Genomic DNA, 13,346 nt, shown 5'->3' on the forward strand with positions numbered 1-13,346 from the left:
CCTTTCCCCCCAAATCCACCAAATCCCAACAACTCCATTAATAAGTGGGCTAAAGACTTAAAAAGAGATGTCTCCAAAGAAAAAATAAGAAAGGTCAGTATACACACAAAGAAATGTTCAACATCTCTGGCCATAAAAGAAAAGCAAGGGACAAGGTAACAAACAGTACAAGAAATGTATCCAATGCCTAACGTATGAAACGGTAACCTCTCTGTACATCAGTTTTATAATAAAAATTTGAAAAGAATAAAAAATAAAATGATCATAAAAAGAAAAAAAAGATCTTTTTAGTAAAAGAAAAAAAATAAAAGAAAAGCAAATCAAAACAACATTGAGATTCCACCTCACTCTAATTAGAATGGTAATTATCAAGAAAAGTAATTATAACAGATCCTAGAGGGGATGTGACCAAAAGAGAACACTACTACACTGTTGTTCAACTACACTGAAAGGCAGGATAGAGGTTCCCCATAAGACTAAACATAGAGCTTCCCTGTCACCCAGGAATCCCACTCCTGGGCATTTACCAAATGACCACAAAGCAGCCTTCGCTAATGCCCCTAGCACAATCATGTTCACTGCAACATTATTTACCATAGCCAAGATTTGTAATCAATCCAGGTGCACCTCAGTGGATGAATGGATCAAGAAAATGTGGTACATATATACAACGGAATTCCATTCATCCATCAGCAAGAATGACATTGCCCCATTCCTAAGGAAATGGAAAAACTTGGAATACTATACTAAGCAAAGTAATCCAGGTCCAACGAAACATAGGCTGCCTGTTCTCTCTCATTTGTAATAACTAGAATATATCTATAAACCTAAAGTTAATCCAATGGATAGTAAAGGACAAATAACTACATGTGGACAAGATTAATTAAACAGCAATCTAAGCATTCACACACTGAAAACAAAGGAGAATATTCATAAAAGAGGATCACAGTGGCTCAACAGTTATGTGCTTATGACCACATAAAATGATGCTTATCAAAATGAATTTCTTGGAAAATGAAAACAAGAGGCTTTTTTTTCTTGTATTGCTTTCAGTTATTTCTTTTTTTTTCCTTCTTTTCTTTTCCATTTGTCTATTCCCTGATGTCACTGGTTTTTGTTTTTGTTTATTTCTGTAAACTTAGTCTTGTATATAATATCTGATTGGGGATGGGAAGGGGACTCACAGAAATGGTGCAACTAAAGATGAACTAATTCAACAGTGATACTCACTAGACTGTTGGAAATGATCTTTACAACTTGGTGGGGGTAGGGAGAGAAAGGTGGGAGAAAAGGATGGTGGGGGTAACACTACTCAAAGAAAAATGTACAGTGGTCATTACTTTATTAACTATAACCCCTTTGTGCATCACCTTTCCAATAAAATTTAAATTAAAACAAAAAACCCATAAGAACCAGAAGCCAAAACAACCAAAAAAAAAATCCAGATGCAGCTAAAGTAACAAATATCCTACCCCTCTGTATGCCTTCCCTGAGTGTGTGTTCCTTTGGAATGGGTCAGTTAGTCCAGCTAGTGCTCTGTAGGTGAGTCTCGTGTCATAGTCAGAGGGATTGCTTGCAGCTCTCCTGTGGAGTTATTCTGTGTCCCTCTCTCAGAGAAATTAGAGATTAGGTTGCATTTGGGGAAAAAAGTTTGCTGCCTGGTGACATGAGATTTCAGTCAAGTCTTGTGGAGAAGACAGATTAGGGCTTTATTAAAAGCTCCATAGATTAATGTCCAAATTGGCTTTCCTCTGCAAATCAGTCATTTAGTTGGCAAGGAAGAGCTTTTAGAATAGGAGAGAGAGAACTAAAATATAAATATTACAGTCCCAAGATACTGAATATGCCAAAGTCTAAAATTTCAGTGAGAGATGATATCCTGTTAAAGGGACATATAAATCCCCAAATATCTCTTTGGAAAATAGAAATAAAGCACAGGATTTTTCAGTTGTAGACTGTTGCTTATGACTTTTTAAGTAGTAGGTAACATGTAGTCAGAATATTTTGGCAAGCTTTCCTAAGGGAGGTCACACAAACACACACACATGTATATGTACATATACATATATTAAACACATATGCATTTAAACATAAACATGAGAGTGCACAAGATGGAAAAAGCAAATAGAGCAGACATCTCTCCTAGCTACGTTTACTTTTCCTGTTGCAAAGAAAGGCAATTATATTTTATAAGAGGAAAAAGAATCTAGTTATGCATGTTTTTATAAAATAACAGAAAGCAGTGTGTACAAGTGTAATGAAGATATACCTGTCAATGTATACTCAAACATGACAGTCATTTAATGCTTGATTGGAAAAAGATCATTAATTAAGTAGGACAATCGATATAATTGCATTGAGAAGGATTACTGCCTGAGTCAAAAAAGTTATTCTCAAGACTATTCAAATTATACAAGAAAATAAAGTTGGGTTATGGAATCAGGATCAGCACATGGCAGTGGACCAGACAATGGGTCCAAATGACAAGACTCAACTGGAATGCTGACCAGAATAACCAACAAAGTGAAATTATTGTTGAATCACCCTCAAAACAAGGGGAGACTATCTCTAGAGCTTTACAGGGAAGAAGGCTGAGTTCATAGTCTAGCCAAGAAATTTCAAGTACAGGGCTTGAGATGTAGATCACTAAAAGATTATTTATCATGCTTAAGTTTCTGGATTCAGTCTCTCAAGAAGAAAGAAATGAGGCATATTAATGCCCAAGATTATTCTACATGTCACCTCTGGAACTAATAAGTATTAGATTTTATAGAAAAATTCTCTTATAGTGTTTAGATTTTGTTAGGAGTAGTCTGGTGCATCTCCTTGACGTACTTAAAACTCAAGAAAGTGTGGCTCCCAGGTTTATGCTTATTGAACCCAGTGTGGCACTATGGAGTCCTGAACTGATGTAGTATAGTAGTTGGATAGGAGAGGCTTCTCGAATTTTGTTATGTGTTCACTTTGAATTCCTTTGTCCATTCTGTTTCCATGATGCCTTGACAAAGAATGCTGTGCCAGAAATTATACAGTTGTTACTATCTATGTCTTTAGAAATTAACTTAGTAATTATTTGTTTGTTAATTTACTTATTTTTAGTGGTACTGGGGATGAATTCAAGGCCTTGAGCTTGAGAAGCTGGCTTATTAACACTAACCTCCAGCATTCCTCCCCCTCCCCCTTTTTAACTGGTTATTTTTAGAATAGAGCCTCAATTCCCATTGAACAAATTCCTTTAGTTATGATTTACCTGCTTTTAGCTTTCCTGTCATTGCTTGGATCACATGACATAGAATTCAGTACACCTTCATGGTGAAAGAGTCACCCAGACTTTTGTTCCTTACCTTCGTTCTACTATGTACCATTGATAGACAAGCATGTGCCATTTTCCCTGGGCTGGCCTTAAAACAGGATTGTTTCTTTTCAGTGAATTAAAAATTAACCTGAAGCATTTGTCTGTTAAAGTTGTTATAAGAAAACATCATAGACTAGATGGCTCCTAAATGACAGAGATTTATTTCTTACAATACTAAGGAGTGGGATATGAAGGAATACGGCACTGGCAAATTCAGTGTTTTAAGAATGTGCTTCCTTGTGGATGTCCATGTTTTCTAGTACTATCACATGACAGAAGAGCTGGGGGGTTCTCTTCGGATTCGTTTATGAAGCAACTATCATCATTCATCAAGAGTTCCCCTGCTTTAATCACCATTTAAAGGCCCCACCTCCAGATACAGTAGTACACAGGGGATTCACCCCCTATGAATTGGGGGTGGGGGGTATAAAATTTAGCATTAAAGTTTAGAAATATTTTAAAGATTAGAAATACAACATATTAAGATCATATTTATCCTAGACACTAAAATATGTGGATTTCTGTATAACTATAGATTAAGAAATTTGGAAAACTAAAATGGGGCTTGCAGCTTTCGTTTTTAAAAAATTTCTTCCAACATTGGATTTATCACTTTAGCTCAAGACTGCCACCTTGTGGATTTCTTGATCATTGTTGACATGTTTTCTGTTCTGAACAAACAATACTAAATCTCAGAGGTTGAACAGTGGTGTAGATAAAAGAATATATATGAGCTGTTTGGGTCGAAGGAAATTATATAACGTTAATAAAAACTAATTTTATTAGTTGGTAACTTTTGATATAATTTCTGAATTTAGTTTTCATTTATAACTATTATATTTTGGTGTTTTCCAAGCAGAAATATTAATTCTGAATTTTAAGTCTTTGTCTCTCTCTTTAGTTTCCACTGAAAGCTGACACTCTCATCAGTTGAGGCATGCTTCCATTTCCTCTACTTTTGCTTATGTACTCTAACATCCTAATATTATTCAATGTCTGGCATAAATATACCACTTGTATTCCCTGGTAAGTTATACAATCAATAGCTATCTATTTGAGGACCACCAAATTAATTCTAGGATGCAATGGAATATGAAAATGATAAATCACTTCTAGAAAGAACTTGAATGATGGAGACAAGCCAATAGATGTATTAACATTGATTCATACTAATCATTTCATGCAAGTCAAAATTATACAGAATTTTGATAGTATCATTTATCATTGTTCATAGATGCATAATAACACTTAACTATTGACTCGGTGATGATAGGATTCCCCCTGTGGTTGCTCATGATTGTTTAGACAACTGAGAACCCACATTTTATAGATCATATCTATTTTTTAATCCAGATTAAACACTAGGTCCCTGTGAGTTGGAGAGGCTTGGGTGCCTCATTGCCATAAAGATATAGGAAGTGGAGCACTTACAAGGTTCTCCTTATACCTGCCATTGAAATCATATGCTTCTACACAGGCTCAGACTTTTAGTATTTCTCTCCCAACTTATTTTCTGGTGAGATTTATGAGTCATATAAACAGAGGGAAAATGAGATGATTTTGACAGGAACATAAATTATTTCATGTAATATTAACAATTCTGAAGTCTAATGAACTCTCAAAGGAAAGATTTTTATTAAAGGCCCTTAAATAAACTTTCTAACTAAAATTTTTGGTTATGAATGCCTTTGAAGATTACCCAAATGATCTGATTTTAATGTGAAATGGTTTTATGTTTTGGATCTCATTTACTTTTCTCTACTTATTTAAGTAAACCAAGGTTCAAAGTATATAATTTTCATGTGGGAACCATGATTATATACCTTTCCACAAACCTTCAGACATCTGAAAAACATAGCCAGATATAGGTGAAAATCTACTTGGAACAATTCAGTCAAAGACAGGCCATGAATATTTCCTTATGGAGGTCCTTTTGCTGCTTTGAGTCCAAAGTTGTTAAAATGATTCAGGAAGACAAGTTCAAGAGGTAACTGGAAGTATTTTTTAAGCAGTCTTGTATTTATCTGAGTAAAATCTGAGTTTCATACAAACAAAAGACTACCATACTTTTTCAAGGAAGATAGCACATTTAATTAACTTTAACTATAGATAGCTTCCTGAAGTCTATTTATAGAGCTTCAGGTAGGATAAAAGTATAAAATTGAGAGACACAGGGTAAAAAAAAGAAAAACAACTACAAAAGCAATACTTGCAAAACTGTTTGGTGTAAGTGAACTGAACACCTCAGGGGGGGGAAAGGGTAAGAGGGAGGGGGGAAGGGGGTATGAGGGACAAGGTAACAAACAGTACAAGAAATGTATCCAATGCCTAACATATGAAACTGTAACATCAGCTTGATAATAAAAAGTTGAAAAAAAGTGTCCAGTAAGAAATAGAGGCATTGTCTCAATCTAACAAGAGAAACACAGCATTTTTCTTTCTAGCTTTGAAGTGACAAGAGGAAGACACTATGTGTGTAGAGCCATAGTCACTGAAACAAAGAAGGAACGGGGAAATAACTACCCAATCACTGCTCTCCTCCAACCTCACCACTCCTCCTGCACTTTCCATAGGCCAATACTGATTAGGAAGTTGATGGCAAGGAAACCTAGATGTGTGTCACTGACTAGATGTTAGGCTCAGAACAGGACAGAAAAGTGTGGAGGATGAATGGAAAGATGCAGAACTAGGTGGAGCTGTCAAACATTTCAGAGGTAGCATAGAAAACTGTTAGGTAGGATCTTCCCAAGTTTGGACATTGGATTGATAAGAAGACCACAAAGCCAACTGGACTATAAAATTTATTACTCAGCAACATGAGCTCAGACCTGCATTGATTCTCCTTATGCTCATTTTCCATGGCACCCATTTAGTCAGATTTCCGTAATTATGGTGAAAAAGTAAACATGAATAGCACTGAATTTAGATGAGAGTTTAGAAAAAATGTCTAGTCTTTGTCCCTTGGAGGGAAGACATTGGCCATATTACTTTGATTAAGAAACAAATGTTCCCTTTGTCCTAGAGGAGGACACCATCTCTACCTTAGCTACCATACCTGTTGGCTATATACATTTCCTTAGAAAGATCATCCTGAACAAAATTAATCATGTGACTCATAAAAAGGCCTCTGAGTACCACCATGCTCAACACTCAACCCTTCCTTCTTCCTCTAAAGGTTCCTTCAGTATTTATTTTTACAATATTTCATCTGAAATAGGCATGTTAGTCCAGTTCTCAAGAGAGAGAGAGCAAAAAATAGAAGATAAATAAATGATAGATTGGCTCCCAAGAGATATTAATTATGGGAAATGATTCATGCAGTTATAAGACCTCTAACAGGATTCAAAAGCTGGACATTCTGGGGGATATTGAGAGCCTGGCTACTAAGCGTAAAGTCTTAGAACAAGGAAAGCTGCTTACGTATCTCTTGATCTTGAAATCAAATTCCTGAGGACTTAGGGAGCCACTAATATTAAGTCCCAGTGTTCAAAGGTAGAGGACATGAAGTTCCAAGCACATGAGAGATTGTCCCAACTATAGGAGAGTGGATTTGCCTTTCCTCTGCTCTGTTCTACCCTAGCTATCAGCAGTGTGGGTAGGGCCTACTGCCGACATAGAGGGTAAATCTTCCCTACTCAACTCCTCACAGGCCAATCTCCTCTGGAAACACCAAGAAATAATGCTTTACCAGCAATTTAGGTATTCCTTAATTTAGCTGAGTAGACACCTCAGAGTAACCATCACAATAGAGGAACAGTGTAATGTTGTGACTGTGAAATTGGCATTGGTTTGGATACATCCTGGTTAAAAGCCCCTGACACCCCTTGCCTGATTGACCTGGGATTTTGTTCACCTCTGTCAAATACATTTTTACATGGGTGTATGAAGGTAAAATGATCAAAGGTTCAATGCTACTTCAGGGCTCAGAGTAATGTTATGGTTAAACTCATGATGGAGGAAAGAGCTAGATGTGCTGATTTATCCCAAGGTCTCATAGATCCCCAGTGTTTCTGAGGACATTCTTGAATTCTTTCATCCAATGGTTAAGGCACACAATGTGCCAGTGGTGTTGAAGTTTCTGAGATGCAATATAAAATGACTGCAAATGTACCCCATGGCTTAGCAGAAATGAGCTGACTGCTCATTGCAGCAAACACTGCTGGTTTGTTGGTCAGTGCTTCCCACAGAATAAAAGGAAATGTGAGTCTCTGAAGCATTTTTAGTCTATCTCTTAACCTTGGATTAATGTCAGAAGTATAAGCATACCTTTCAATGATTATGTGGATTAAGTGAAAAAATTGCAAAATGTATTTATTCACACACTAAAATGTAGACTCTTCATAGGGATTTCTGAAATATAGCACCTAGGAATTCAAGTCTAAAATTCTTTTTATAATGTGAACCTCTGTAGGCCAAATCTAAAGTGGTATGTATTTGCTTAATGTTACTAATGATTTAGAAATACCAAATTCTTAATGATATATTTAATATTTAATAAGGTACATTTTTCTAAGCCATGTGCAAATTAATTTCAAAGAAGAAAAATGCAGATAATGATTTATTAAAGCATACTTCTGAGTTATTAAAACAAGACAAATGAAATATATTAGTTTCCCTTAACTGTAGTTAGATGTAAGACAATGAAAGTCAGTCCAAGATTGGAGATTGCTGAGATTTTTAGAAAGGTTTCTTCACCTGCCCTTCTGGCTCTGGATACAAGTTCTAATCCCAAAGCACAAAGCCATACTCACTATCTCCATTTAAAACTTCTGACCTAGGCAATATCACAATTCCTTTTCTTCTGAATCAATTCATATGAGTAAATTTCCCAGTTCCTTTTTTTCCTTATGTATAATCATACTTTTCATAGCCTGGTACATAAAAGGAAATTAATACATATTTGTAAATGGGAAATTTCCTGTCTTTTATTTGAGCCCCAATGTTTTGTGTGGGCACAGTAAGGAGATGTTAATCATTCTTTTGGCAACCAGCCTTTAAGTCAGTTCCCTGAATGGATCATTTAAAATCTTGCAGAAATCAAGGCTATAACATCCTACATGAATTGATGTCACAGTGGAAGATGGCCCTTTCCATCTTCCAGGTGTTCAATAAACAAAGACGAGGACATGGCTCATGTGGAGAGCTACTTTTCTCCCACTGTATGTCATATTTAAGATGAGTGTACTATGGATAAGAGTGCATTCTTACTCATAAATAAAAAACATTGTTTCTGCTATGAGTATTCTGTTAGTGACCCGAGTAAGAGATTTGCTCTCTGATGCCTGTTTTTAAGGCATTTGTGTGATACTTTACTAGTTATAAAACTCTGTTCAATTTTGCCATTACTATCAACATATAATAAAATACTATAATCTTGTAAATGTTTATAAACTTTTCTCTATTTTCACTGTGCAGTACATTTATCAATATTTCAATTAAAATAGAAAGAAAAAGGCACATTGATAACCTGTTCCAAATTGTCTTTACTCTTGCTCTAAAGCTCTAAGCTTTAAAGTGGGCTCTGAATGTGTACACACTGCTGACTTGAAGTCATTCTGGATTGGAAACATTTGAGCCCACACTGTCTGAAGAGCAGTGTACAAATCAACACCCTGGAGAAGATGTTAATGTAGTTTATGAAGGGAGGCAGAAGCTCAGGCTTATATTGTTTTTTTGTTTGTTTGGTTGGTTGTTATTGTTTTCTGTTTGTTTTTATTGGTGTCAGTACTGGGGCTTGAACTCATGGCCTAGCGCTTTAGCTTAGCTTCTTTGCTCTACCACTTGAGCCATATCTCTACTTTTGGCTTTTTGGGATAAATTGGAGTTCAGATTTGTTTGCCCACAGTATCAATTACTGTTTTTCAATTATCATGACTGTTTTAGTTTTAGATTCTGGCAGTACTGTGATTAATCTCAGGGCCTTATATTTGCCAGGCAGGCAATTTACCTTTGGAACTATGCCTCCAGCACCATTTGGAGTTATTTTTGAGGTAGGGTCACAATTTATATCCGGGCCAGCTTGGACTGTGATTCCCCTACTTATGCTTCCCTGTGTCCTGGGGATGACAGGTGAGCCACTATGGCCAGCCATTGTACATCCCTCAGAGCTGGACTAACAGGTGTGGTGACCCTATCACACACAGCCTTTGATAAGATAGAGTCTCAGAAACACTTATGGATAGGCTGGTTCAAACCAACATCCTCCTAATTTCTGTTGCACAAGTAGTTTGAATAATGTCTGTCATCACAGATATTTGGATGGTGGTGATAGGAAGTTTCCTGACCTTGGCCAGCCCAGACAAAGCATGAGAACTTGTTTGAAAAAATAGTAATGTTGGGGTCTCTAGCCCCCCGGGCTCTCCTGAACTGTGGGAGAGATGGGGAAACATGCCCCTAATGGGCAATCCAAGAAGAGGAAAGGGTGGACAGTCCACCCGCACCCAGCCCTCCCTCACCAGAGGACAAACAGATGGCCTGGGAGCTAAGTCAGGGCAAAGTCTTGTTTATTGAGGTTGATGCCACTCTTAAATAAGGCCCAGGAGCCAATCAGGTCAAAGATCGGCAGGAAGGGAGGGCTGTACATGCACCTATCTAGGAACTAAGAGGGGAGGCCTGAGCTGTCCATCAAGGATGGAGAGCTGAGGGACCAATCCTAAGAAGCAGCCTTATTTCACATCACAGCCCACAGGACCGCCTCCGGGTTCACCACCAGGCACCATCTTAGCCACACGTGGTCCCAAGCCTGGGAGGCGGGGCCAACTAGAACTGCCTTTCCCGGTTCCAGCTTAATAGCCACATGGCCCCAGGGCTGGGAAACAGGCGGGGCCAGCTAGTTGCCTCTTTCTCATGTAACATGCCCTGGCATGTCCCACAAGCAAGTAAATTAAAAAGTGAAAAAACTGAGAGCATGATTAAATGAAGTGACAGAGTGCTTGATAGGAAAGTGCAGGGCCCTTAGTCCACTTCCCAGTAAGCTTCCCCCGCCCCCCAACATTTTATTCATTCGGAAATAACGTTTGTAAACTTCAGGTTTTCATCAGACTCTCTTGTCCCTTTTTCATGGTTCATTTACTAACTTGTGGTTGAAGTGGTGCCATCTACTGGATATAGCAAAGAATTCACCAAAAAGGTTTTAAGTTTCAAAGAATGGTGAAATCTGGAGTACCATCAAGATGTTGTAAAGCCTTCATCTTTGTATGAATTGAAAATGAACAAATCTGTGTATCTATGTAAAGAAACATTAAGTAAAGAAAACTTAAGAATATTCTGAGTTTTGGTTACAGCTAATGCATAAGAGCTTCAATTTTCTCTTTAACGCTTCCCCCTTTTTCATCTGCCTGATGAGAGCAAGTTCTCAGAAAGCATTCTCTGGGATACTTGATTGAGTCTTTGAAAGGAGAATCCTACTTAGAATGGATGTCAGTTGTCTATTCTTTGACATCATCTAATCTTTTCTTTCTTTCTTTGTCAGTTGTGGGGCTTGAACTCAGAGCCTGGACACTGTCCCTGAGCATTTTCATTCAAGGATAGTGCTCTACCACTTTGAGCAACAGTTACACTTCCAGTTTTCTGATGGTTAATTGGAGATAAGAATCTCACAGACTTTGCTTCACAGCCTGGCTTTGAACCACAGTGCTCAGATCTCAGCATCCTGAGTATCTAAGATTACAAGTATGAGCCACCACCACCCAGGCAATAATACTTTGTTAAGAAGAACATTTTAGGCCTAGAATGGTAGCAGATCATTGCAATCACAACTAGTTGAAAGGTAGGAGTATCACAGTCTCAGGTCAACCCAGGTTAAAGCATGAGACTGTATCTGCAAAACAACAACAGAAGGACCTATAGAATGATTCAAAGGGTATCTGTGTCCAAATTTTCTCCTATCTAAGGAGGAACACAAGTCGCACTATATTAGAGTCTACCTCAGTAACTCATTGTTTTAAAAGTGAATATTGTTTCTTGGGATTTCAGTTCCCACATTTGTGAAACAAGTTTTTCTGAGCAAGTCTGGAGTAACTCCAAATTCAATATTGTGCTCTGCTTCTGTTTCTCTATCCCTGAGTCTAAGGTTTTGGGGTGATTGTCTAGGATACAGTTTATGCCATGTCGATGAAAAGAGGACCATTTACATTCAAATATGGTAGTATAAAGAGCAAGAGATCAAAGAATAATATTTCATTCAAACTCTGCACTTTCCTTCTTGAGAAAATGTGGATACAATATTCAATTTCTCTAAGTCTCAGTTTCACTGTTAACATCTGCTTAAAGACAAAGTACTGGGGCCTCACAGATCTGGAGGATCATGGTGAAACCTGAGTAGAAAATTCCTTGAAATTCCATCTCTGAAAAATAACCAGCCAAAAATAGAGCCTGGATCAAATGGTAAATACACCTGAGCAAGCAAGCTGAGCAATTTTGAAGCCCTAAATTTGAACCCAAGTATTTTGTTCTCACAGGAAATATGTCACTACAAAAGTATGCTAACATAAAGCACCCAGCATGAATATTATTTAGCAATGTGCTCTCAGAAAATGGGGTCATACATTATATGTTCAGCCTGCATTGTGTATTCTAGAGCCGAGTGAGTCTTGCAGAAGTGCCTCAGAAGAAGCAATTTAAAAGATGCTAATTATGGGTCTGTGAATCAATTAAAATCTGGGCACCCAGCCTCAATCCTGCTTTTATATCCTTTTATCTGAGTCACTATCTACTGTAACTACTTTGAAATCATCTCTAGAAAAGAAAAAAATGTGTCACAGAAGGAAAATCACCCCTCAAATCAGGCAAGGCTATCTTCTTGTGGCAAAAGGTGAAATTGCTCCAAAGAGAAGATCCAAAATCTCAGGACAGACAATCTACCAGGCAACTGGTTCGTACTCTCCTCAAGTGGTGAAGTGGTACCAATTTGAGAGATAGACTGAGATAGCCACCAAACAGGTCATACCAGAGACTTGAGCCAATGAAATTTCGCATACCTTTCTTATCCCTTGCCCGAATACTTTCCATTTACCCAAGGCAAATTTCTCTACCTGGAGCATGACTGAACTGTTGTCTTTCTATGGCTGTCACATATCAAATTTTTATTTAGCTTATAGGTGCAGTTGTTGGACCAAAGGTAGAAATCCTGGAGTTTAGGCCTGAGGTCCAGAAACTCGCTTCTGTTTTCTTGAAATATGTGCTTTCCCCAGCCCTAATACTGACATTGAGGACAAAGAGCAAGCCATATTTATCCCTATTAGGAAACCACATTACCTCTATAGAGTCCAATCAGGATAACGTTTATCCCCACAAACCTTTCATCACTCCGACCTCATGCTCATTTGACGCATGCTATGGAATGCCAATGTCAGGACTCCCTTTAGAGAATTAGCTTCTACACCATCTACTCAGGAAGACAACAGACACTGCATGAGATCCAACATCAACTGCAGAAAAATCTGGGCTCTGCAGAATGCACTCGGCAAAATTTCTCAGTAATATAACGTAAGAGGTGCTTAAAGGACACATTTTGCAGAAAATATTGACTCCTGAATTGGGCACATGAATTAAATGTAAGCAAGATAAGATATCCCAGCCTCCTTCACTTTCTCTCAGTGTCCTTTGCCTTGAGCTATTCTCTCCTGTATTCACTTTGTAACCATCTTGGAAGCCACACAGGGTAGAAAGCCAGACCATCTGCCAGGTATAAATGATTCCTATTAAAGCAAGTCTCCTCCTGACCAATCCTGAGGTAATGGCTGTCAGAGCATCTTTAATGCCACCTCTGGAAACCTCTGACATGTCTCAACATGCCTAGGACTTTAGACCATTTATTCATATCCTCTCAATAATTTCCTCCAAATTCTCCATATTTAACCTAAAGCAAATGCTTGTTCCCCAGAGATGGCTGAAGATAGACTGAAATGCTGCCTAATCATAGTATGCCCAGGTTCTCTAATCATTCTCCATTCTCTGCCCTTATTTATCTATTTGGTAGATAGAGGAAAGT

This window comes from Perognathus longimembris, chromosome 5 (genome assembly GCF_023159225.1).
Source record: "Perognathus longimembris pacificus isolate PPM17 chromosome 5, ASM2315922v1, whole genome shotgun sequence".
Classification (NCBI taxonomy): domain Eukaryota; kingdom Metazoa; phylum Chordata; class Mammalia; order Rodentia; family Heteromyidae; genus Perognathus; species Perognathus longimembris.